Source organism: Myotis brandtii, unplaced genomic scaffold, assembly GCF_000412655.1.
Source record: "Myotis brandtii unplaced genomic scaffold, ASM41265v1 scaffold488, whole genome shotgun sequence".
Classification (NCBI taxonomy): Eukaryota; Metazoa; Chordata; class Mammalia; order Chiroptera; family Vespertilionidae; genus Myotis; species Myotis brandtii.
In genome coordinates this window covers 1,780,154-1,803,241 of record NW_005368638.1, presented here as the reverse complement: position 1 = coordinate 1,803,241, position 23,088 = coordinate 1,780,154, and the positions used below count along the sequence as shown (strand labels likewise).

Here is a 23,088-nt window from a genome sequence, read left to right as displayed (position 1 = left end):
TCTTGTCAGACTTGGCGGTCCCAGCTGGCCCCGGCTGCTCGCGGACCCGAGAGGTGGGCGTGGGGTGGAGCTACTGCTGCCTGCCCATGCCCACCAGACTCCACAGGAGGGGAGACAGAGGAGGAAGATGAGGCCAAGGCAGCTGCATGACTTGTGGGAAACCACACGCCTACAATGGCAGGGACAGTAATTGTGCCCTCACACCGGGGGGCAGGCACCGGGCTCCTCCCAGGAGCTGGGGCTGCTCTCCAGCAGGGTCGGGACCTGGAGCTGGGTCTGGAGCTGGCATGTGGCACGGCCACTTGTTGGAACCAAGGGTCAGTGGGTCAGCTCACAGCTGGGCTGCTGGAGGGGCAGAGGCACCCGCACACTCTTGCCACAGGAATCAAAGCTGTCGATCCTGCACCTGCCCTCCAATGACGACTGAGCTGGCACAGGTGGGGGTCAGTGCCACCTGTGAAGTCCAGTCATTGCAAATCACTTTCACCGATTCCCTTTGAGACCCAGGCCAAGTCGCTGCCCTCTCCCAGGACTCACCTATCAAATGCGGACCACACACAGTCACTACAGTTTCCCGCCATTCAGTCAGTCAGTCAGTCAGTCGTCAGTCAGGCAAGGAAAGTTTCGCTCTTGAGCTGATGACACAAGTAATCTACAGCCACATCACTCACTGAGACGGAGGCAAGTCCGGGAAAACAGTACGAAACCCGGTTCTCCCCACGTGTGTTGGCCTCTCCAGCACCCACCACGGCCGGCGGCCTTGCACTGCAATCCCAGCTCAGACACAGGTGCACTTACACTGTCGACAGACTTTGCTCTAAACCTCAGTACTACACGTTATTAGCCCAACATGCTTACATGCCTTAGGATCTGGAAAATTATCCAAAACCTTCCAGAAAGAAAACAAAATACTAAAGCCAAGTGGAGAGAGTCGTGTGCCCCTGTGGCGTGGAGCAGGAGAGATGCCCCTTGAGCTCTGAGGACGAGCTGGCTTGTGTCTCCTTCCTTCCTTAGCCACTCCGTTCCTGACTGCAAAGCACCATGCACGGATTTGATTTCACCGGCGCCTTCTGCCTGCCGATTGCCAAGCTGTTCCTTCGCTGGCTCCTGGCATCGCACTTCGAGAAACCTTTCTATGGTGTAAGCAGCCCAGCCTGGTGATTGATGACCATTTCGCAACTGCTATCAGTTTACTGTTTTAACCAATATATCATAAATCAGGAAGAGGAATGCTGGGCCCAACTGGAGAGTGTAGCTTTCGCTCATTACTTGGGAGGATTATAGCCATTTCATAAAATCCATTATCTAGGGAAGGATCCTATTGGCGGGGGCCAGGGAAATTCATTTCATGCTTCAAAAGTTTGTGATGGGGCTGGCTAGAAAAAAGAACTAAATTGTTTGGAAGGTGGGGATCATGATTTGTTAAAAAAACACAAATGGCCAAGATTGAGCTGTGTCCATTATACCAAATGGCACTCTGTACTCAAACACTGGGCAGCGTCACCCGGGGCCAGCCCTGACCACGGCCTCCCAGGCTCCCGCAGCTGGACAGAGGAGGGCTGCTCCCCTGCCGCCCCCACTCCAGCCAGGCCACTCTCACCTCTCCCCTCTGTCACAGTCTGTGGCCATCTGCTCTTATCCCTCTGGTCCTGTCTCAACAGGGCAACTAGAGGGATGTCCCCCACAGCCACCTGGTCGGCCTTGTCCTTCCCGCTGCTCCGAGGATGGGGCCCCACTTCACGGCCTCCCACGTCAGGCAGCCGGGCTCCTCTGTCACCGCGGCCCTCACCCAGGGCAGTGGATCTCCCCTAAGCACACGAGCTCCTTCCCGGGGATGCGGACACGCGGGCCCTGCGGGAATGCCTGCCTGTCACACGAAGGGTCTCTCCCGCTACAGCCACTGCTTCCCTACAGCTGCGGTTTCCAGCCCCTCCTCCTGGGCGCTGTCACACTGATTGGAAACCAGTTGCTGTCACCATTTCCCTGAAGGCAGCCGCCAGGAAGACCTCAGCTTCTTCCCTAACTTTGTTTCCAACCAACAAAGGGGAAAACACACATGTCCCAGGAGACAGCCCAGACAAGGCCAGGGCTGCCTGTGCGTCCCTGAGGGTGAGTTCCTCTGGGACATGGAGCAGGTGGCAGGTCTTGGGGCAGCAGCCCGTGACCCCCACTGGAACAAATCCCCCCACTGTTAGGACCCCCAGGGTCCTCTTTCCCAGGTGCTTTTAGTAAGCCCAAAGGAAGGATAATCAAAAAGAAAAGGAATGATGACGCCCGGCCGGCGTGGCACAGTGGTTGAGCGTCGTCGACCTATGAACCAGGAGGTCATGATTCCATTCCTGGTCAGGGCACATGCCCGGGTTGCAGGATCGATCCCCAGTGTGGGGCGTGCAGGAGGCAGCTGATCAATAGTTCTCTCTCATCATTGATATTTCTATCTCTGTCTCTTCCTCTCCCTTCCTCTATCTGAAATCAATAAAAATATTTTTTTGGAAAAAAAAAGGAATGATGAAAGTGTCTTCTAGATTTTGCTGAGCCTCTAGAACATTCTTTTTGAATACGACTTTGTTTCCTTCTCTCCTAAACTCAACTTTCCCAAATTTATTCCTCATGCGAAAACAGCATCTTCCCCAGGGAAGCTCAGTGTTACACACACGGTTTTCTAAGTAGCTCAGAGCTGCTCAGCTCAGCAGACAATAAAGATTCCCGTCTGGAGTCCTGGCTGCTGGGACCACCGGGAATCGGAGTGGCAAGACGGAGCCTCAGAAGCTCAGCTTTGCCAGATCTCAGAAGACACTCCTGGTTCAAAGTTCTGGCTGCACCCGGAGTTTGAGGGGCTTGGGAGGGGGGAGCAGGAAAGAAATCCTAGGCTTGAGGATGTTAATGTTCCCACCACCCCCTCCTGGCAGCCTCGCCCATCCTCATTGCGAAGCTGGAGTCTCTGAACTTCTTTCTCCCTGTTTTCTCTCAGGGCCTCCCCTCCTGCCCCCAGTCCCTCTCTCCTCCTCTCCAGTCCTCAGTGGCCCAGCTCTGCTCTCCCGCGCCTCCTCCCCCTCCCCTCCCCACCAGGGCCCCTGCTTTGTGCTACTTCTTCTCCTGGCTCCAAGCGCTCAGCCACAGACTCGCAGGGAAGGGGAAGAGAGCAGCAGACTAGGCCCGTGTGGACAGGAGCAGCCTCCTCGCTTCCACTTGAAGAGTTGCAGAAAAGCTGCCTTTCTCCTTCAACTTACCCCGATGACCAGGAGGGAGGAGGGATGCCGCCTGGAGGGGCACAGGGCTGGGAGGGCACTGCCGGGCCCAGAGGCCTCAGCCGGAGCCCCTGGATGGAGCGGCAGGAGGGAACATCAAGTGGCCGCTGGGAGGGAGGCGGGGCTCAGGGATGATTTATGACGGGGGAGGGTTTCGGAGCACAGGCTGGCTTGACTTGAGGGATCTGGTGCTGCTGGTGTGTGCTCCAGTGGGCGGGTGCCTCTCCCAGGCTGGGAGCCCCGCGAACCCTTCCCGCTGGGAGAGGCCCCAGGCTTGTCCTCCAAGGTCAGGGGCCGTGCAAGGAAAGGCCCGAGCTTGGGTGGCCTGGTGCCTCAAGCTCACGGCTCTGCAACCTCGAGAGAGGGAGAGCGAGCTGGGTGGGACCTTAGGGGCCATCTGGACCAGCGGCTTGCTGGGTAAGGAGGGGACACTGAGGCCCGGGTGGGAGGGTGACTGGCCTCCAGGCCACTGTCCCCTCTTCTGGGAGGCCCTCTGGCCCTCCTCCGCTCCTCAGGGACGTTCGGAGCCAGGACATTTTGGCCCCACCCCCGCCCGCTGAAATCTCCCTGAGTTTCAGTGTTTTGAAGGTGGGATCCTTTTCAGGTGGTGGGAGAATCGCTCCCTACTGTCCTGCTCCCTTCCCTTCCACAGGGAGGGGGACGTGGCATGTCCCGGGACACGGAGTTCCCATCAGACGGAAGGTTGGAACCTTCCGTTTGCGGCTCACTGATCCCTGCGGCTTGTGGATCTGCCAGGTGAGGTCTGCCAGGCCTGCTGACCCCACGCAGCCCCACCCGCCTCCACACACCATGTGCAGAGCCCACAGCCAGGCCCCACACCCAAAAGGGGCTACATGAGCAGCCCGGGCAGCGCCCAGCTCTGCAGCCCCGGCCAGCCCTGCCCAGGCCCTGACACTGCCACTACCCTCCAGGCAGGGGCCCTGGACGGAGTCAAGGCCGCTTCCTGGGCCGGGAGGGGAGGAGATGGCCAAACCAGACGCGCTCATGGAGTTGCAAAGGGTCAGCGGGTTGTCTCGGTCAATTACGCAGAGCTCATCCCCAAACCTCCTGGTCAGCAAAAAGAGAAAGCAGACCCTCCTGGGTGGTACTGCTCAGATGGTACCGCAAAGCCCACAGAAAGAAAACAAAGGAAGCGACCCCCACTTTGCCTCAGCCTCAGGGGGACGCAAAGCCAGGGAGCTGGCAGGACAGAGCCTCTGTCCCTGTCCTGCTGGAACCGCTGCCCAGAATGGGCACCTCCTCCCCGGGGGCGAGGATACCAGGGAGCTCCTGCAGTTCAGAATCCCCCGATCCTCCCAGCAGGGGTGCTGGGTTGTGGGGCGGGGGAAGGGGCGGGGCTAATCTGCACAGTTAGGAGCTGGTCTGCAGCTGCTTGCCCCTGGGAGCTCAGCTAGTGAGATTCTTCCCCGCTCAGGGCATGTGGCCATTCTGGGACCTCCGCAGGCACCACAACCACACTTTCCAGCATTCTAGGAGCTCAAGCTGCCTTCTTCCAGCCCTCCCCACCGCCCAACCCCACGCCACACTGCTCCCAGACAGCAGTGAGGTGGCGGTCCCCAGACATCTTCACCCTTCCTTGCCCTGGGCCTCCTCAGGGGCGCTCAGGCCAGGAGGCAGCACTGAGATGGAGGAGCCTGGCCCTGGCCAACCCCAACGCTGGCTGCCACGCTCCCACCCAACCCCCAATCAGGCCCTCCATAGGCAGCCATGACTCATGGCTCTCTCGCCAGGCGTAGGGGGCTTTAAAGAAACTCCTTCTGTGACTTACAAGTGGCCCAGAGGGAGCAAATGCCATGCTAGTCAATGACCTTCTGGGTTAGACAGGGTGAAGGCCGCCAGGAAGCCCAACCCGCAGCTCTCACATTTAGACACACCGGGTCGCACAGAGCAGCACCCAGAGGCCTAAATGATGGCTTTGAGCTGCGTTGGCCCAGGCCAACCGTACCAGAGGGAGCGGTGAAAACAGACACAGCCTGGCAACTAAACCATGGTGGCAGCCCCTCTCCCTGCCTACCAGGGCCGTGTCCACCCCAGAAGCAGCTCCTGGATAGAAGGACCCCGGCAGCCCACCAGGGTGTCCAACTGCCCTCCCGTCCCCACTCCCCTCTCACGGAGCCCCTCCGATGGGCTCTCACTCGACACCAGTTCTCCACACCCTACAAGGTCCTCTGAGCGTGGCCTCCCAGGCTGGGCCTCCCGGCTTCTGTGCGCCTTCAAGGGATATATTGCAGCAGGCCCTGTATTTTATCCTGAATGCAGGCTGTTCCCACTTATAAATGAGCTCTGTTCTCAAAGTTCAGCATTTTGCAAGTCAATGATTTGGAACTCAAGTACACTTTTCCTATACAGAACTGTTCCCAGGTGAGCCCTGGGTGAGCCCGCAACTGCCCAGGTAACCCACAATGTGGCTAAGGTGGTGCATATTTGCAGTAAAAACTTTTATCTTAAAAATACAATACTAGTAATTAAGCAGACTAACGCCATTGAGCATTTGATTGAAACAGAATAGAGACTTGTGTGTTCCTGAAGCAAAGCAGAAGCTCATAAAAGCAGAGATGGCTTTGCACGGCCAGGGCTGTGTGGTCTCAGGGTGAGGGGGAGCGGCACTGGGCCGGGGTCAGTGTGGGAGCTGGTGGGAGCCGTGGCAGGCTGGGTGGTGCAGGAGAATGATCTGTGAAAGCTCTCAGGGGACTGCACAGCAGACCTTGTGCTTTCAGGGTCTCACACAGCCCCTCTCAACCCGCCACGGGCACCCAGTCTTCTCCCGTGGCCTGCTGGCCCGAGGCAGGAAGAGCTCCTCGTCTGTAATAAGGCCGAAGGCCCTCCGGTGGCCCAAGCAGAGCAAAGGCTGCCTAGAGGACTCCCATCACCTTATCACCCGAGAGGCAGATACTGTTAACAGCCCTGAGCACCCGGCTCACTGGTGAACAGCTAGAAGCGGGCACAAGCGGACAGCCAGCCACGCGGCTGCCTCGGGAAGCTCTCCCACAGTTCACACCACAGGCAACTGAGGGGCCGGCGGCCTCTCTTTCCTCTGTGGGGAGGAGAGGAGAGGCATAGGCTGCAACATCATGGCTCTAGAGAGCGCAAACAATCTACCACGTGCCTCAGAGCCCTAGTGGGGTCTGCGGCTGCCGACCTCTCTGAGCCAGGGCCAGCCTCACGCTTCATCTAGGTTGTTAAAAACCCCGCACTCACCCAGATCGTGGGGTGAGTGCTCAGCACAGGCACCAGTGAAGCCACGGTGAATCAGATAGTGTGCAGCTCCTTAAAGATCTGAGAACGCAGGAGCTGGACCCCACCTGCCAGGCAAGGGGCCCTCGGCCAGTGCACCTGCACAGTAAGTGCTCAAGGTGGGCCCATCTCAGCTGCAAAGGGCTCCGGGTCCCACAGCTCTTGCCAAGTCAGCCCACGGGAGAGGCAGATGGGCAGGCACTGCTCAGCACACAGGTAGGAAACAGGAGTGCCTGAAATCCCACAGCCAGCCGGGTGGCAGGACAGACGGCGAGGACTGCCTGGTCCCCAGCACCCTGCACAAGGCCAGGCACCTGCTGACAGAGGGGCAGGTAAATCATGCCCTTCTGTCAGGAGGAATCCCTTATGTAGGCATTTGTTCATTCCACAGACATTTAGTAAATGCCTTTGGGGCCAGAGCTCCCCTGAAGTTCATTCCAGGTCACCTCTGAGGCCTCCTGCACAGACCACTCTGTGACTTCCCTTCACCTGGAGTCCCAGGCTCGGGGGCCTGGCTTTCCCCTGCTCACTCCCCAAGGCACAGGGGTGAGCAAGAGACTGCGCAGGGAACAGGAAGAGCAGCCACAGCCATTTCCCCAGGCGCTGCAGGGCAGGGCTGAGATATCACTCGGCCACTGGGCCACCTCCCCTGTGCCACCTCACAGCTGGTCATTAGAGCCTTGCCAGCCCGAGACAGGCACCTTTCCTTACTGGTTTACTTCAGGGAGAAAGAGGAAGAAAAGATGTGCACATGGGCCACATCACGCCTTCTGTGGCGGACGCACGTCTCCGCATCCTCCTCCCCAGCTGGGTGGCTCACCCCTCAGATGTATAATGAATCAGGCCTCGCACATTAATAAAAAATGACAAGCGATCATCTCACTGAAATCCTCTGAGCTGCTGGGCTGCAGACACAGTCCTTGCCTGGCTCTGCAGTTCCTCTGTGTTCCCGTGGCGATAAGTCTGTGGGTTGACAGGCCAGTGAGTGACATCTTGGCCCTTACCGGCAAGCAGGCAAGTCACCTTTGCAGGGTGGGCAACGCAGGGCCCGCAGGTCATGCCTTTTCATCTCCATTGAGAAAGGGGCCAAGCTCAGCAGGCGCAGGTCCCCCCAGGGTCAGTGAGGCAGGAGAGTGTGGCGGGTGTGAGGGCCAATCCTGCCACGGCATTGGAAAGCCACCAGGTCCACGTCCCCAAGGGGCCCGAGATCTGGCCAGACTTGGAAGCCAAACCACCTGACTGCCTTTTTGTCTTAAATGCATGTAGGTGAGTGAAAGGGCTTGACAGGAGCCTGGGTGGCACCAGGGTTGCCGCAGCCCATGGGCCTGGCCTGGGATCCCCGCTCAGCTCCTCTCCCTAGAGCTGAATCACAAGGTGACCAGTACCTACAAGGAGAAAGCCCCAGAGACAGCTCCGGGGAGCCTCCCAGGCTGCTTCTGAGGCTGGCCGTACATTTTGTGTTTCATACTCACGTCAGCATCTGCTACATACAAGTCCCACGTCCACTGTGGTGTTTTAAGGCAGCACTAGAGCCTGGAAAGACAGGCGCCGAGGGACACAGGCAGCCCAGGGTGGCATTCAGGCTGCATCACCCACAGGCTGTGCGGAGCCATCAGGAATCTCAGGCTCCGCTTTTGCACCATGGGCGATAAAGCCCTGGTGCAGAGAGGATGAGTCCCGAGCTTTAGCTCATCACCCATCGCGCTGTCGTGGCACAAAAAATGACAGCTGTTATTACTGGGGGCCTTGGTCTTGGTGCCCCAAGACTTTAAGAGCCCAGAAATCCAGCACACAGCCTTGGTCACTGTCATTCCATCAGGGTCATCACCAGCACCAGCACAGGACACTCGCGCCTGTGGACATTGCCTTGGGGCCATGATGAATCAGCGTGGACAGTCCCGGAGGGAGGGGAGTCCCTACAGAATTGGAAGGGGTAATTCATCTGGGGCCTCAGGAACTGAGTGATGGAGCCTAATGCCTTTCTCATCCCCACGTCTGGCACCTGTGCCACCCTCCACTGCTCCAGAGCCCTCGCCAACTCCCTAGTAACAAAGGAGCAGGCCAGTCCCCACCATGAGCCCTGCCTGGACTCGCCCCTTGCACAAGGCCCTCCCCCAAGGCAAGCCAGTTACACAGGCTCTCACACATCCTTGACCCACCAGGACAGCTGCCGAAACGCCCACCCCGGGTTCCTCCACATCCATCCCTGACCATTCATCCTGCACGCTGGGCACTTCTCCAGAGCGCCTCTTGATCGCTCCAGGTCATGTGACTGCTGCTGAGTTCCGCCCCCAGAGTCCTGGCAGTGGGCCTGGCCCGAGGGAGACTCCAAGCTTCTCTAAAGCAGTGAGTGGTTCTCAACCTTCCTAATGCCGCGACCCTTTAATACAGTTCCTCATGTTGTGGTGATCCCCAACCATAAAATTATTTTCATTGCTACTTCATAACTGTAATTTTGCTACTGATATGAATCGTAATGTAAATATCTGATATGCAGGATGTATTTTCAGGGGTCGCGACCCACAGGTTGAGAACCACTGCTCTAAAGGATACTGAGCACAGGCAGCTCCAGGGCCTGGGCCAGCGCTCAAAAGCGAATTGCAGGGACCACAATGAAGGTGGAGCAAAGGCAACCGCCTGTTGTGCAGTAACAGAACCCAGGTCACGCAAAGGGGGACATGAAGTGCCAACGTTCACACGGGACCAAAACCAAGCGCTCAGCCTCACACTCAGCTATAGATAAGTCTGGACACGGCCCTGGTCCTTTACCACTGCCTCCTGTCTGGAGGACCCTAATAACACTGACCACACCTCACTGGTCCACCAGTCAGCCATCCACACGGCAGCTGGGGGAGCGCGCGTGCCTGCCTGGCCTCTGCAATGACCGCTGGGAGAGACGGCGGGGTGGGGCCTGCGTTTCTGTATGTGCTTCAGTGCTGTTTGCACATGTCCTGAAAAGTATGTATAACTTTTTAGTAACAAGAAAGGGGGATAATCTATGGGGCTGTTTCGAGGCTTAGCTGCCTCATTCATCACTCACTCATTCATCCAACACAGCCTGGCTCTGGTCTCAGGAAGTAGCCCCTTCCTGCCGGAGGGAAGGGCCATATTTAGGTGCCAACGACATTCCAAGACAAAAGGAAGGATGGAGCAGAGACAGAGTGCTCTCAGGCAGGAGGCCTGGGCTTCTGCTTTTATAACCAACTCAATGTCTGACCTCAGGGTGACCCCCGACGCCTTGAGGCCTGAGTGGCCTCACCTATAAAAAGGACAAAGGCTCCTCCCATCTCTGAAGCTGCCAGATGTTTGGTCCCAGAAAATACCAAGTAACTTGGGAGGCCCAGCCTGGAGCAATCCCCTTCAGAAGACTGACAAGAACATCCCTGTAATGAAGCCATTAGCCAGGACATCCTGAGGCGGGGAGGCGACGCCCCACTCACTGTGCCTTGGCAGAGCCTGGCTCAAGCCTGAGCTCGGTGCAGAGGCACAGCCGGGCAAGCACGCTCCAGTCCTGCCTGAGCCTGGAACACACAGGAGACAATCCATTGCAAAACCTGCGCCTCGGGGTGGAGTCTGCCCTACATTAAGAAACTTTCCAAATGAGATAATTATTTAATAGGTAATAAACAGAGTGGGGAGGGGGCAGAGGGAATTCAGATGATTAAGCGCCTGTGGCCCTGGCACTGTGTGCCTTCGCCAGAGCTGAGCCTCCCGCCCTCACCTTTTAGTGCCTTCTCACTCCCAGCTCACCTCTGCCACTTCACAGGTACTGTAAACCAACCCACTGGCCACTGGGCTGCACAGAGGGCCCGAGTCTAAGAGCCCACAGCAAGGCATCAGCTGACTCAGAGCATCGGGCCTGGCCTCCAGCAGCTCTGCAGTTTCTCTCTGCCTGTCCCGCCTGGTAGGGGTGGGTGGGGGGACTACAGAGCCCAAGAGCAAATGTGGAGGGATGTGACCAGACAAGGTGGAGCCCGGAGTGCAGTGGGCAGAGGTCAGAGGGTGCCAATGTCCACGGCTTGATCCTGGCCCAGGAGCCCTGTGTGCTCAGGACTCTGCCCATTCCAACTGCCCAGGGTGCAGAGCGGGGCTGTCACAGGAGGCCGTGAGCAGTCTCTGAATCTGGGGACATGGTGTGGGGAGGAGGCAGCACCCACCAATCAGGTGCTAGGACCACGGGCAGTGCCTGCAGGCACATGCAACAGCACAGGTTTGTTTATACCTTGCTTCTTGACAAGTAAGGACACTGAACCTCAGGGAGGTTAAGTGACTTATCCAAGGTCATCAGTCCCAGGACTCAATTCTGCCCTTGCCTGGCTCCAAAACATGGGTTCTTTCTGCAGCACCAAGCTCTGTACTGACGCCCACTCCCCCTACCTACCCGGGCACTTGCAGGTGCTCCCCAGTGTGAACTCCCTTCCCCCCTCAACCATTCTAGACAGATGCCAGTCAATGCCAATCTCAACCACCAAAGGTGCTTCGAGCAACTCTGCAAGGGGAGCTCTAAGAGTTGCAAGAGATGAGAAGCAACGTGACCGAGTGAAGGGCCTAACAATCTGAGTGGGTCACAAAGAGAAACAAGTAGAAGTATAAGCAAATGGTAAGGAGGGTTTGCAAGGGCCAAGGGTCACGATCAGGCTGTGAGTGCAAAAAGAAATCAAAAAATAGTGAGGGGGTGGTCGGCCTACTGGGGGCTACACTCAGAAAGTGGGACCTGGATGGAAATGGCTAGAACATAGTAGGTGGTCAATGGAAAATGTGTAGGTGGGTGGATAGATGGATGAGTAGGGTGAACTGATGGATGGGTGAATGAATGGGAGGATGGGTCGATCGGTGGTTGGATGGATGGATGGATGGATGGATGGATAGATGGGTGTACGGATGGATAGGGGAATGGGTATGTGGGTGTGTGGTGGAAGGATGGGTAGGGGGATGGGTGTGTGGGTGGATGGACGGGTGGGGGGATGGATGGATGGAAGGTCTATAGTCAGGGCATTTTCTCTTCTCTCTGTCTCTACCGCTCATCCCTACCTCATTCTTCTCTTTCCTCTCCTCCACAGACATTCGGCTCAGAACTCCCAGGTCTTTTGTAGGTGCCACAGAGGACCGTCAATGGCTTCAAGGACTAGGTTCATAGCCCTGCACAGGTTGGAGTATGTCATGAAGCCATCCATGGTCTTCAGACTAGCACAGCCAAAGGCACGCAGGGATGAGCTTTTCCTCTCTGCCTTCCCCATCCCGTCTTCAGCAAGCCCCCAGCTCACACCTTTATCATCTCTGCCTGCCCAGGCAGCTTCCACCTCAGTATAAATCAAAGGGCCCCTGGCCTCAGTTCAACTCAAAAACAGCTTATTCCTTCAGGGCCTGAAAATGAGCCAAGTCCGCCAACGGTCCAAGTTGCCCATTCTGGGCCTGTCTGGGTTTTTATCCCCATTCCAGCCACACAAGGCTTCTTCTGATGCCCCCGAGAAATGCAGAGACAGCCAACAGAAGCACCTGGGAAAACACTGGTCTGCACAGTCACGTGGAGTAGGGGACAGGCAGGTGCAATGACACAGGGCTCAGGACCGCAGTAGCCCGGAGCTGGGGGGCCCTGGGGGTTCTTGGTGCTGTGGGAATACCCCATGGGAAGCTGGGCCAGTTCCCTCACACAGTGGCTGGTCTAAGGGCAGGAGAAACGCAGGGGAAGGAGGGAGGTCCATTTTAGAATGAGGCCCCTGATCTTCCAAATCCCTCCCCGGCCCACCTTACTCCCCAAGGGCCATCCTGCCCCCGGGCCCAGACTCAGCCTTCTAATACTGGCCTGGCGTGGCTGCCCAGATCTTCACCTGGAGCCCAGCGGGAAGAAGCTGGGCAGGCACAACAGCGGGAGACGAGTTGGGCCGCAACTACAACTCTGACTCAGGAGGCAGCCACCGGGGCTGGCATTAGAGTCCACCTGAGACTTCTGAGGTAGGCACCCCATGCCTTCCAGCACTTGTGACATCACGAGAGGAGCTCCAAGGAACGGGAGGGGGAGGAGGGCGTTCTTGGAGCGTCTCAGCCTAAAGTGGCAGAAAACAAGCTGGCTGGGTGGCAGGGGGAGCTCAGGCAGGAGTGGAGTCAGCAGCCCAGGGTTGCATTTAAGTTGCAGCACTTTGTAAAGTAACCCGCCGCCCGAGCCTCAACTTTCCCCTCTGTAAAACGGAGACAAGCACAGCGCCTTGGTATTGTCAAGAGGACCTGAGATAGTGCAGCTCAAAGTGAGCGCTGCAAGAATGGTGGCTGGTCTGGTTGTAAGTAACGGACCTGGCTTTCTTATGAGCTCAATACATGCCTTAACGCGGAGAGGCGGCCTAGCACAGGATGAGGGCAGAGGTCTGGGCTCAGACAGCCAGGGTGGGAAGCCTGGAGCCACCATCCCAAGCCTGGCTGTGGGATGCCAGGCCAGTCACACAACCCCTCTGGTCTCCATTTCTTCAACTGTCCAATGAGGATCATGAGACCATTTCTAGGGCTGTGGGATGCCAGGCCAGTCACACAACCCCTCTGGTCTCCATTTCTTCAACTGTCCAATGAGGATCATGAGACCATTTCTAGGGCTGTGGGATGCCAGGCCAGTCACACAACCCCTCTGGTCTCCATTTCTTCAACTGTCCAATGAGGATCATGAGACCATTTCTAGGGCTGTGGGATGCCAGGCCAGTCACACAACCCCTCTGGTCTCCATTTCTTCAACTGTCCAATGAGGATCATGAGACCATTTCTAGGGCTGTGGGATGCCAGGCCAGTCACACAACCCCTCTGGTCTCCATTTCTTCAACTGTCCAATGAGGATCATGAGACCATTTCTAGGGCTGTGGGATGCCAGGCCAGTCACACAACCCCTCTGGTCTCCATTTCTTCAACTGTCCAATGAGGATCATGAGACCATTTCTAGGGCTGTGGGGAGGATTAAATAAGCATATGCATGTAAAACAGCAGTGCCTGGAGCCACAGAAGCGTCAGCTCACAGTGATATGACAAGAATTATCATGTCAATCTTCCTGGGAGGCCCCAGCCCGTCTCAGGGTGCTGCCTTTGGGAAAAACCCTTGGGGAACCCCACATTTTGGGGACTGGTTCCAAACCCTAAGAATATCCTTAGTGATGGGAAGAGGGGTGCTTTGTGGGAGCACTGAGCCCCGGGCCTCACCTGGGACGTGTGCTGACGATGACCCAGCTGCACAGACCATTTAGGTAACAAGTGAGTGTGACCGTGACCGGTTCCGCTGGCTCTGAAGATAAGGCTGAGGACAAGAACCACCTCGCGGAGCAGGCTGAGAGCCGCGCCAGGGCAGCTTGGAGCTGCGGCCCCTGTGTGCACCCAGCCACCCGCCCCCTCACAGGAGCGGTGAGCACCCCTCATTCCTGGGGACCTTCCCAATGCTGTGTGAACTGTTTGTCTACGTGAGTGTGTGTGTCTGCTGGACTTTACATCTTCCTCTCCTGATGTGCTATGTCTTTAAACACCCCGGCCTCAGTAAACCTCCCCTCATGTGAGGTAGTCAGGCTCATCCTCTGACGGCCAGAGGAGAACTTGCTCCAGGTGGACCCTGAGCCTTGCTCCTCCAGCCCCAGAGATCCCGAGTGTCCGGCAGCGGGCTAAGCCGGGCGTGTCCACGTGTGGTCCCAGGCCCACTGCGGCAGCATCATCTGGGACTTCCCAGACTTTTAGCTCATTCCAGGCCCCTCCCACCCCACCAGCCACACAGTCAGCAGACACTGGGCCTCTTCTCATCCTCAGATGCATCCCAGCATTAAAAATGGAAAAACTCAGAACATACATGGTGGAGATCAAGAAAGTGGGGTGGCATGAAACAACCCAGTGCAGCTGCAGCCCTCGGATTCCCAGGGCCACCTGGGCCGTGATTTCATCTGACTGTCACAGGCTGTGGGAAGGGGGACTCCACCCCTCTGAAGGGGGACTCCACCCCTCAGAGAAGGCCCAGCGGAAGCTGGCAGGCAGGTCTTCCTGGGGATGGGGCCCAAGGTGGGCTGGAAAGAGGAGAATCCCTGCAGGCCTGCAGGGACGCTGGCCCGTGCCTGGACCCTCATGCCTGCTGTCCTCTTTGCCTTTCAGGCTTTGGCAAACTCCTTTTTAACCTGAGACTCTGCTGGGGATCCACCTCCTCCAGGAAGTCATCCTTCCCTCCAGGCTCCGCCCATCCTGGGCTGCTCTTTGGCTGTCTTTGCTCTCACTTTCCTACTTCATAACTGTCTACACACTGACTGTCACAGGCTGTGGGAAGGGGGACTCCACCCCTCTGAAGGGGGACTCCACCCCTCAGAGAAGGCCCAGCGGACTGTCACAGGCTGTGGGAAGGGGGACTCCACCCCTCAGAGAAGGCCCAGCAGAAGCTGGCAGGCAGGTCTTCCTGGGGATGGGGCCCAAGGTGGGCTGGAAAGAGGAGAATCCCTGCAGGCCTGCAGGGACGCTGGCCCGTGCCTGGACCCTCATGCCTGCTGTCCTCTTTGCCTTTCAGGCTTTGGCAAACTCCTTTTTAACCTGAGACTCTGCTGGGGATCCACCTCCTCCAGGAAGTCATCCTTCCCTCCAGGCTCTGCCTGCTCTGGGCTGCTCTTTGGCTGCTCTTTGGCTGTCTTTGCTCTCACTTTCCTATATCGTAACTGACTGGTTTGCGTATATCACACTGTGAGCAATCTGAGGGCAGGGATCTGTCTTATTTCCCATTGCCCCTGGTAGTAGACAGTAGGCACTCAATAAATGCTGGCTGAATAAAGGGGTAGTCAGAAATGTGCACAGGAACAGCCACGGGCCATCAAGGACAGGGAGTGCCCATGTGTCTTCCCCGTCATGGCAGAGCTGCCCCACCCACCACCGTGCAACTGCAGCCCCAGACCCCAGCCGTGCCAGCCACGTCGGTGACCACCCTGCCCAGCATCCCTCACAGGTGCCGGGAGGGGGGGAGGACAGCACAAGGCCCAGGAGGGGACCCCAAGCCTGGGGACCATGTGGAAAGGGGCTCAGCACACATGTGCAGAGAAATGCTCCTCTCCCTCCTGATTTCAACCGAAAATGTAGAAAAACATGACAGAGCCACCTTAAGGCTTCCCTGGCTTTTCTTTTCCTTGACAGACAAAGGCCTAGTGACTCAATGCACTTCGACAAACAAAAGCCCAGTGAGGATCATGAGACCACAGCCCTCCGGCCTCCCCGCCCAGGCCCGGAGCCAGGCTACAGGGAGATTTTCTACCAGACCCCATGGTGGGACGGAGCCACCAAATCTCTCCTCCATCTGTTCCCAGAACTCCTCACACCTTCCCTGCTCCCCTCCCCAGGCCTCGGTCCCTGATCTGAACTCAAAGCGTCTGTCCTGAATCAAACGCCCCAGCCTCCACACCTGCGCCTTCTTTGTCCCCCTGAGTCACCTGCCATCCTTTCAGCCCTGGCTTAGCCCAGACCTTCCCTCCGGAAAGCCACAGCCATGCATAGCATCACCCCACTGACCACCCCCACGGGCCAGCTCGGTGCTGGTCCTCAAGCCCCTCGCCATCTAGCCCCTCTCGAGTGATGACAAAGGGGTGCAGCGAGGGTCAGGCACGTGCAGTTTCCCAAGGGCACACCGGGAGGAGGACCGGCTGGCACAGCTCACAGGCACAGTGAGCGCTGGCTGGCTCTGCGGGGTGTGGCAAACGCCTGCTGCCCTGCTGGTACATGGGCCACTCCGTGCCGTGAGCTCCAAAGTCACTCCTCAACGGGGCATCTGGATTCCAAGCCAAAGGAATGAGCCTGTAAGGGTGGAATTCCAGGCTTCTGCCCCGGGCAGGCTGGGGAGGCAGGAGAGGTGTCTGCAGGCAGAGAAGCTGCCCCTGCCCCTGATGTCTGCTGATCTGCAGCCCTGCCTCTGGACCACTGGCACTGCTCCCAGTGCCATCCCTCAGAAACGCACTCATCCCTCAGGCCTGTGTGACTTCACTGGTGCCCACAAGTCATGTCATCGACAGGGGGTGCCAGCAGGAGCCCTGGCTCCCATTGGGCGGTGAGTGGCAGCCCCGGGCTGCCGGACAGGATGGGGTTTTAGCACCTCCTCTGGCCTGAAGTGGCCCCAGCCAGGCCCAGCACAGAGCTGGCCCTATACGTGGGGCCTGGGGGGTGCTTTCCATCGTCTGGGTGAGCAGGGACGACCGGCACACTCCGCCCTGTCCTCCTTCTGTCAGATCCCCTGCAGGAATCCAAGCGTGGGGTTTGCCACTGAGAGCGCCCCACGCAGGAGAGCGCCCCACGCAGGAGAGCCCCCACGCAGGACAATGTTGTCCAGGCTCCTGGGAGATGGGGCTCAAATCTCAGAGCTGCCAAGACTCCCCGCGGGGCCCTACCTCCCGGTCGGTCCGGGCCTGGGCTTCTTCCTCTCAGCGTGGAGCTCGGGGCCCTGGGCCCACGGCCCGCCTCCCAGCCTTAGCTACTCTTGAGCTGACCAGTGTGTCTCATGATGTGATGTGTGTCCCCTGACCCCGACGAGCCTGCCCTGGACATCCCCAGAGGCCTCTGCTCAGCTTTGCCCATCCCCACGGGGGTCCTCGGCAAACCCTCTTCCTAAGGCTCGCTCCATCACAGCTCCTGCCCTCAACGTCACCTCCTCCGAGAGGCCTTCCCTGACATCCAGTGGGGGAGGCTCCTGTCACCCCGCCCACCCTGTGTATTTCCCTCCCAGCAGCCCTCACTGACACCGTCTGGTGTATGTGTCACAGGTGAGCGCGGCATCTCCAAGGCAGCAAGGACTGCTGCCCCCTGCCCCCTCCAGGCTCGGGCCTGTATGAGGACATCACGTGGGGCCTCTCACTCCGCCTCCCCTCATGCTTAGTTCCGCACAAGACGGGCCCGGGGCAGGGAGCAGGCCAAACCCGTGTCCCCAGGGCTGTCTCAAGCCCCGGCCTCCACTGGCCCCCGGCAGGGCTGCATCCCAGGAGCCGGCACAGGAGCCGCAGTGACAGCCAAGCCGGGCTCTCCCTGTGCAGGGGCCACTGGCTCCCTCGGCTCTGATCTTACTGGAGCCCACAGGCTGTATTTTTGCTTTTTTATTTTCCAAAAAAGTCAAACCAAACAGAGCACTGACATTCCTCCTGGGCGACCCCGCAGCCCCAGCACAGCCGGGCCTTCGTCACAGGCCCGTGGGCGGTTCCCCAGCGTCCTGGGCTGCCGGATCCATCCCGACGAGTCCCCTGGCAAACTGCAACGTGCACATTGTTTCGTTTTAATTTTCATGACTCTTTTTGGCTTTTGGGTGGAAAATGTAAGCGATTCTGCACATGATCTTCTAAAAAATTGCCCAGAGGAGCTTATAATGAAAAGCAACAGCCCCTCTACCCCCCACCACGTGCTCTGGAGGCACCTACTTTTAACTTTTTAAAACTTCTACTTTTAGTTCCTCTGACGGCTGTCTGATCTATATAAGGAATATATTAAAACATCATGGTTTGGGTCTTTGATCGTATGAGCTCAGTGTTTCCGATTTATCAGTCATTTATGTGGAGCACAGCTCAATTCACGGGAGCCTCCGAGCCACACTCGGGTTGTGTGTGAGGCCACACCTTCATCCCGGTGTCTGTGAGGCCACACCTTCATCCCCGTGTCCTGATGACCAGGCGCCTCTGCCCAGCTCCCGGGCCTCACCCGGCGCACCGCACCCGCCTGATTCAGGAGGCCGCGGCAGTCTGCGCCCTGCGGTCACTCCGCTCTGGTCTCCCTGCTGGGGTCCCAGCCCTTCCCCTCCTTCTTCTACTCCCTTACTTTGCAGCAGAGGGCCCTGAAGTAACTAACTGTCTAAGAAAGATGTGAGGGAGGTAAGAGCTTTGAGTCCTCCCTGCATGACTGGAAAAGTCCCCCCACCCCCGCCGGTGAAGGTTAGTTAGTCTGCTAATCTTCCTCCTCCCTCCACACAGGATGCTGCCGGAGAGGGGGGCACAGGTTAACCCTCCCACCTTTGTAGACCACCTGGGGTTTTGTTTCCTGTCCTCTAGAAATTTTTAGAAGTGTCCCTTTATTTTGGGTTATCTGAAATTCCACAAACACAACTAAATGGGATTTTTTTTAAGTGCTAGGCTCATTGAGGATTATTTTAATGTGAGGATTTTGTCCTAATATGGGCAATTTTCTTGTATTAATTTTTAAATATTTTTCTCTTATCTGTTTTCAGTTTCTGGAACTTCCATTAATTACATAATTACCTGCATTAATATTATAGCTTTCTCACTCTCCTCTCATATTTCTCTTTGTCTTTGCCTTTTTATTCTTTTTTCCCCATGGTTTCCAAAGTCACCTTCCATCCTAAAAAAACTTTTCATTTCTACCATCATATTTTTCATTGAAGGCTGTTTTTTATTTTCTGAATGCTCTGACTTTGCAGCACCCTGTTCTTGTTTTATGGATGGAGTGCGCTCTCGATCTTTCTGAGGGTACCAAGAGGGCTATTTCCGCTTACGCTGCATCTCTTCTTGAATCCCGTTTCTTCCGGGACTATACTTCACCCACTGCCTACACTGACACGGCTCTTCCACGTAGCCGGCTCCATGTAGATGTCGGTTAAACCTTGGAATCCAGTCATGTGTAAAGGTGCGACTGGAAACCGGCTGGAAGTTCTGCAGGCGAGTGGGGCTGGCCCGGGGGGAGCTTCAGCTACTCCCTGGGGGTCCCTAAATGCCAGAGGGTGTGAGGCTCGGCTCTGGGCCCAGCACACACGCTCTGCCCCGGTTCCCATGTCAGTTTAGCTTCTCTGTGGAAGAATCCCATTATCAACATCAACACTGTTGGCATGAAAGATAAAACACCTGACGCCACTCACTCTCCACAGGGGAGTCAAGAGGAAGAGAGGGTCAGCTGCCATTGAATCTTGTGTAAGCTGCTGTAAATACACACACCACGAAGCTGACCCCTTAGCCACGTGTAAGCGAACGGCACAGTGATGATACGTACACTCATTGTGGTGCTGGGATCGCCACCCTCTCAGAGCCGTTTCCTCTTCCTGCCCTGCAGCCTCACGCCCTCCCAACAGTGACTCCCCTCCCCCTCCCAAGCCCGTAGCCACCGCTCCCTCCGTGCTGTGTCTGTGGACCTGACTGTGCCAGGCAACTCACTGAGGTGGAATCATGCCGCATGTCTGTGTGACGGGCTGATGGCACCACTGAGCACAATGTCCTCAAGTCCATGCATGTTGCAGGACTTCCTTCCTTTTAAGGCTGAATAATAGTCCATCGTGTGGATACACATTGTTTAACCGTTTCCCTGCTGTCCATTTACTCATTTTCCCCCTTGCCCGGCAAGGCTCAGGCTGGCCCGGGAGAGCTTGGCACCACACGGATTGGTAGCCCTTTCACTCTTAAAGCGACGTAGAGTGGCCCTGCCAGTGTCCCAGAGGAAGGTGTGCTGCCCAGGTCATCAGAGACAGATCTCACCCTCCCAGCTGTCCCCTCTCACAGGGAACGTGCCCACCTGTGCGCTTCCAGACCATTTCACAGGATCGGCAAGTTCTGCAGGCGAGTGGGGCTGGCCCGGGGGGAGCTTCAGCTACTCCCTGGGGGTCCCTAAATGCCAGAGGGTGTGAGGCTCGGCTCTGGGCCCAGCACACACACTCTGTCCCGGTTCCCATGTCAGTTTAGCGTCTCTGTGGAAGAATCCCATTATCAACATCAACACTGTTGGCATGAAAGATAAAACACCTGACGCCACTCACTCTCCACAGGGGAGTCAAGAGGAAGAGAGGGTCAGCTGCCATTGAATCTTGTGTAAGCTGCTGTAAATACACACACCACGAAGCTGACCCCTTAGCCACGTGTAAGCGTTCGGCTCAGCGATGATACGTACACTCATTGTGGTGCTGGGATCGCCACCCTCTCAGAGCCGTTTCCTCTTCCTGCCCTGCAGCCTCACGCCCTCCCAACAGTGACTCCCCTCCCCCTCCCAAGCCCGTAGCCACCGCTCCCTCCGTGCTGTGTCTGTGGACCTGACTGTGCCAGGCAACTCACTGAGGTGGAATCATGCCGCATGTCTGTGTGACGGGCTGATGGCACCACTGAGCACAATGTCCTCAAGTCCATGCATGTTGCAGGACTTCCTTACTTTTTAAGGCTGAATAATAGTCCATCGTGCGGATACACATTGTTTAACCGTTTCCCTGCTGTCCATTTACTCATTTTCCCCCTCGCCCGGCACGGCCCAGGCTGGCCCGGGAGAGCTTGGCACCACATGGATTGGTAGCCCTTTCACTCTTAAAGTGACGTAGAGTGGCCCTGCCAGTGTCCCAGAGGAAGGCGTGCTGCCCAGGTCATCAGAGACAGAGCTCACCCTCCCAGCTGTCCCCTCTCACAGGGAATGTGCCCACCTGTGCGCTTCCAGACCATTTCACAGGATCGGCCTGAGGCCCACACCTCCACCCCCAGTGCCCGGCCAGGCCATCCGTGCGGGGCGGGCAGAGGCAGCCACGTTTAGATGAAACGCAGAGCTGCCGCCATGCTAGGCAGAGAAGGCAAAGGAGCCAAGGAGATGTCCCCTTCAGCTCTTCCCTCCCCCTCGCCCCATCCTGCCAGACTCCTCTGCAGAAACAGCCGAGAAAGGAATGAACAATGAAATGCAGACCTAACTTCACTGTCCTGAATAGCCTGCCTCCACCCAAAATAAAATGGAGGGCGGGGAGAGAGGGACAACCCAGGCCAGCGTCGGGGCCGCCACCTGGCTGCGGCCTGGCTGCGTGTCACCCTGGACGCCGCCACCTCCTGTCTGATGAGACGGGTGAGGCTGCATAACTCCTGACCTCACGGCATTCTTATGTCGGAGCCCAGTCCTGCTGGTGCAGCCACAGCCGGGCCGTGCCTCGCCTCCCCCGCTGTCCCACCAGGCAGCTCCGGGAGTCCAGGGCTGAGCAAAGCTTTCCTCCCAAGTCCCGAGGACAGGAGCGCCAACGCCTGGCTCAGGTGTGGCCTGCGCCGTCCACAGACAAGCTGTACCAGGATGCAGCCTGGATTATTCACCCCTCTCCCCCCACCTGCCAGGGGAGGCCGGCAGCTCCTTAGGGCTGCTCTGAGCACCAGCCACCCAGCACCTGGCGCTCCTACACGATAGACCCGAGCGCGGTGTGGGCACAGCGACATCTGCTACACCCTCCTCCATGGGCCTCCCTTTCGGGGCTTCCGAGACACATGTGGTGAGGGAGGGGCGCTGGGGGGGACCCAGATGCCTTCTGAGCCTCCAAGCTGGGCTCTGGCCTCAGCTGGATCAAATCAACTCCCTGGCTCCAAACAGGAACCCCCACCCCTGCCCCCCACGCAGCCAGGACAGGAGCATCTGAGGACCAGAATCTCCTGGCTCGCTGGGAAGGGCTCGGCCGCTTTCCGCACTGACATGCCTGTCAGCCACCCCCCCATGCCCCGCCCTCATCATCAATTCCTAAAGTTAGGCTGATGAGGCCCAGAAACACACCCGCCACCTCCTCTCCACCGCTGGAACCTCAGGAGAGCCTGCTGCGGGCTGGTGGCCCTGTGCCCCTCTCCTCGGCCAGGCCCTTCCTCCCGGTCGGTCCTCGGAGGGCTGGGCAGGGTGCCGGGGGCAGCGCCCTCCTCACAGCAGCCTTGTGACTCCCGGGGCACTTTGCCCTCGGCAGGCCTCTTTCTCCATAAAACAGTCACCTTTCTATTTTACAAATGTCTTGGTTTAGAGAGGAATATAATCCCGGCTTCTCATGAAAACAAACACACACAACTAAAACCTTTCTGTGGGCCCCTGACAGCACTGTGAGCCTTCAGCACTGAGCCGACTGGGCTACAGGAAGCCACCGCTGGCCAGGCCAGCCTGTCCCTGGTAGTCACCTTATCCAGTGTGCCCAGAACTGTCCAAAGAATGCCCTCAGTCCTGGGCAAACCGGGACAGTCGGACACCCTGCCTGCCCCGGGCTCCCCTGGAGCAGGGACAAGCAGTGCGGTGGAACCATCCCCTGAACCTGGAGACTCAACAGAAGCGGGCTGGGCCCTTGCCCGGGCCAGGACCCCGCGGGGAGCTGCAGACACAGCTGAGCCTGCTCTGCTCCAAGGCGCTAGGCCCAGGGTCCGCTGGGAACGAACACCTCTGGAGCACTGGCTCCGAGCAAGGCCTGACGGAGGGCGCGGCCCCTGCCTCTCCTCTGCGACCACGGACTCCGCTGCACAGCAGCTCGGAAATGCAGTTAGGGACGTGGGTTTTCTGCGTAAGGAAAACGTGGCTCAGAGAGGTGAAGTAACTCCCCAAGCTCACCGGCTCTGAGGGGGAGGGCCGAGGCCCAAGCCCTGGACTGCCTGGGGTGGCCCAAACGAGGGGCTCTCAGGAAGGAGGAGGGAGGCCAGCCCACAGCAAGACAGAGACCGCTCCTGAAATGACCGCCCCCGGCAGGGCTCGTCCATGCCTGGCCCCCACCGAGGACATCCCGCGGCTGGCCCCGGGGAGGCAGTCACCCAGTGACACCCACTCTGGAATTGCCAGGCCCAGTCCCGGCTCTGTCTCTAACCAGCTGGGTGACCTTAGATAATAGTGCTAAGCCTTGGTTTTCCTGCCTGTAAAATGGGGAAGGGCTGCTGTGGGAATC

The 23,088-nt window shown here is 57.8% G+C and overlaps 1 protein-coding gene across 1 annotated transcript in view; it reads right to left on the bottom strand.

Annotated features, from left to right (window-relative positions):
* The window catches only part of GLI2 (GLI family zinc finger 2), a 250,336-nt gene that overhangs the window by 109,727 nt on the left and 117,521 nt on the right, over positions 1–23,088 (bottom strand). The gene's annotated exons all lie outside the window — the stretch shown is intronic.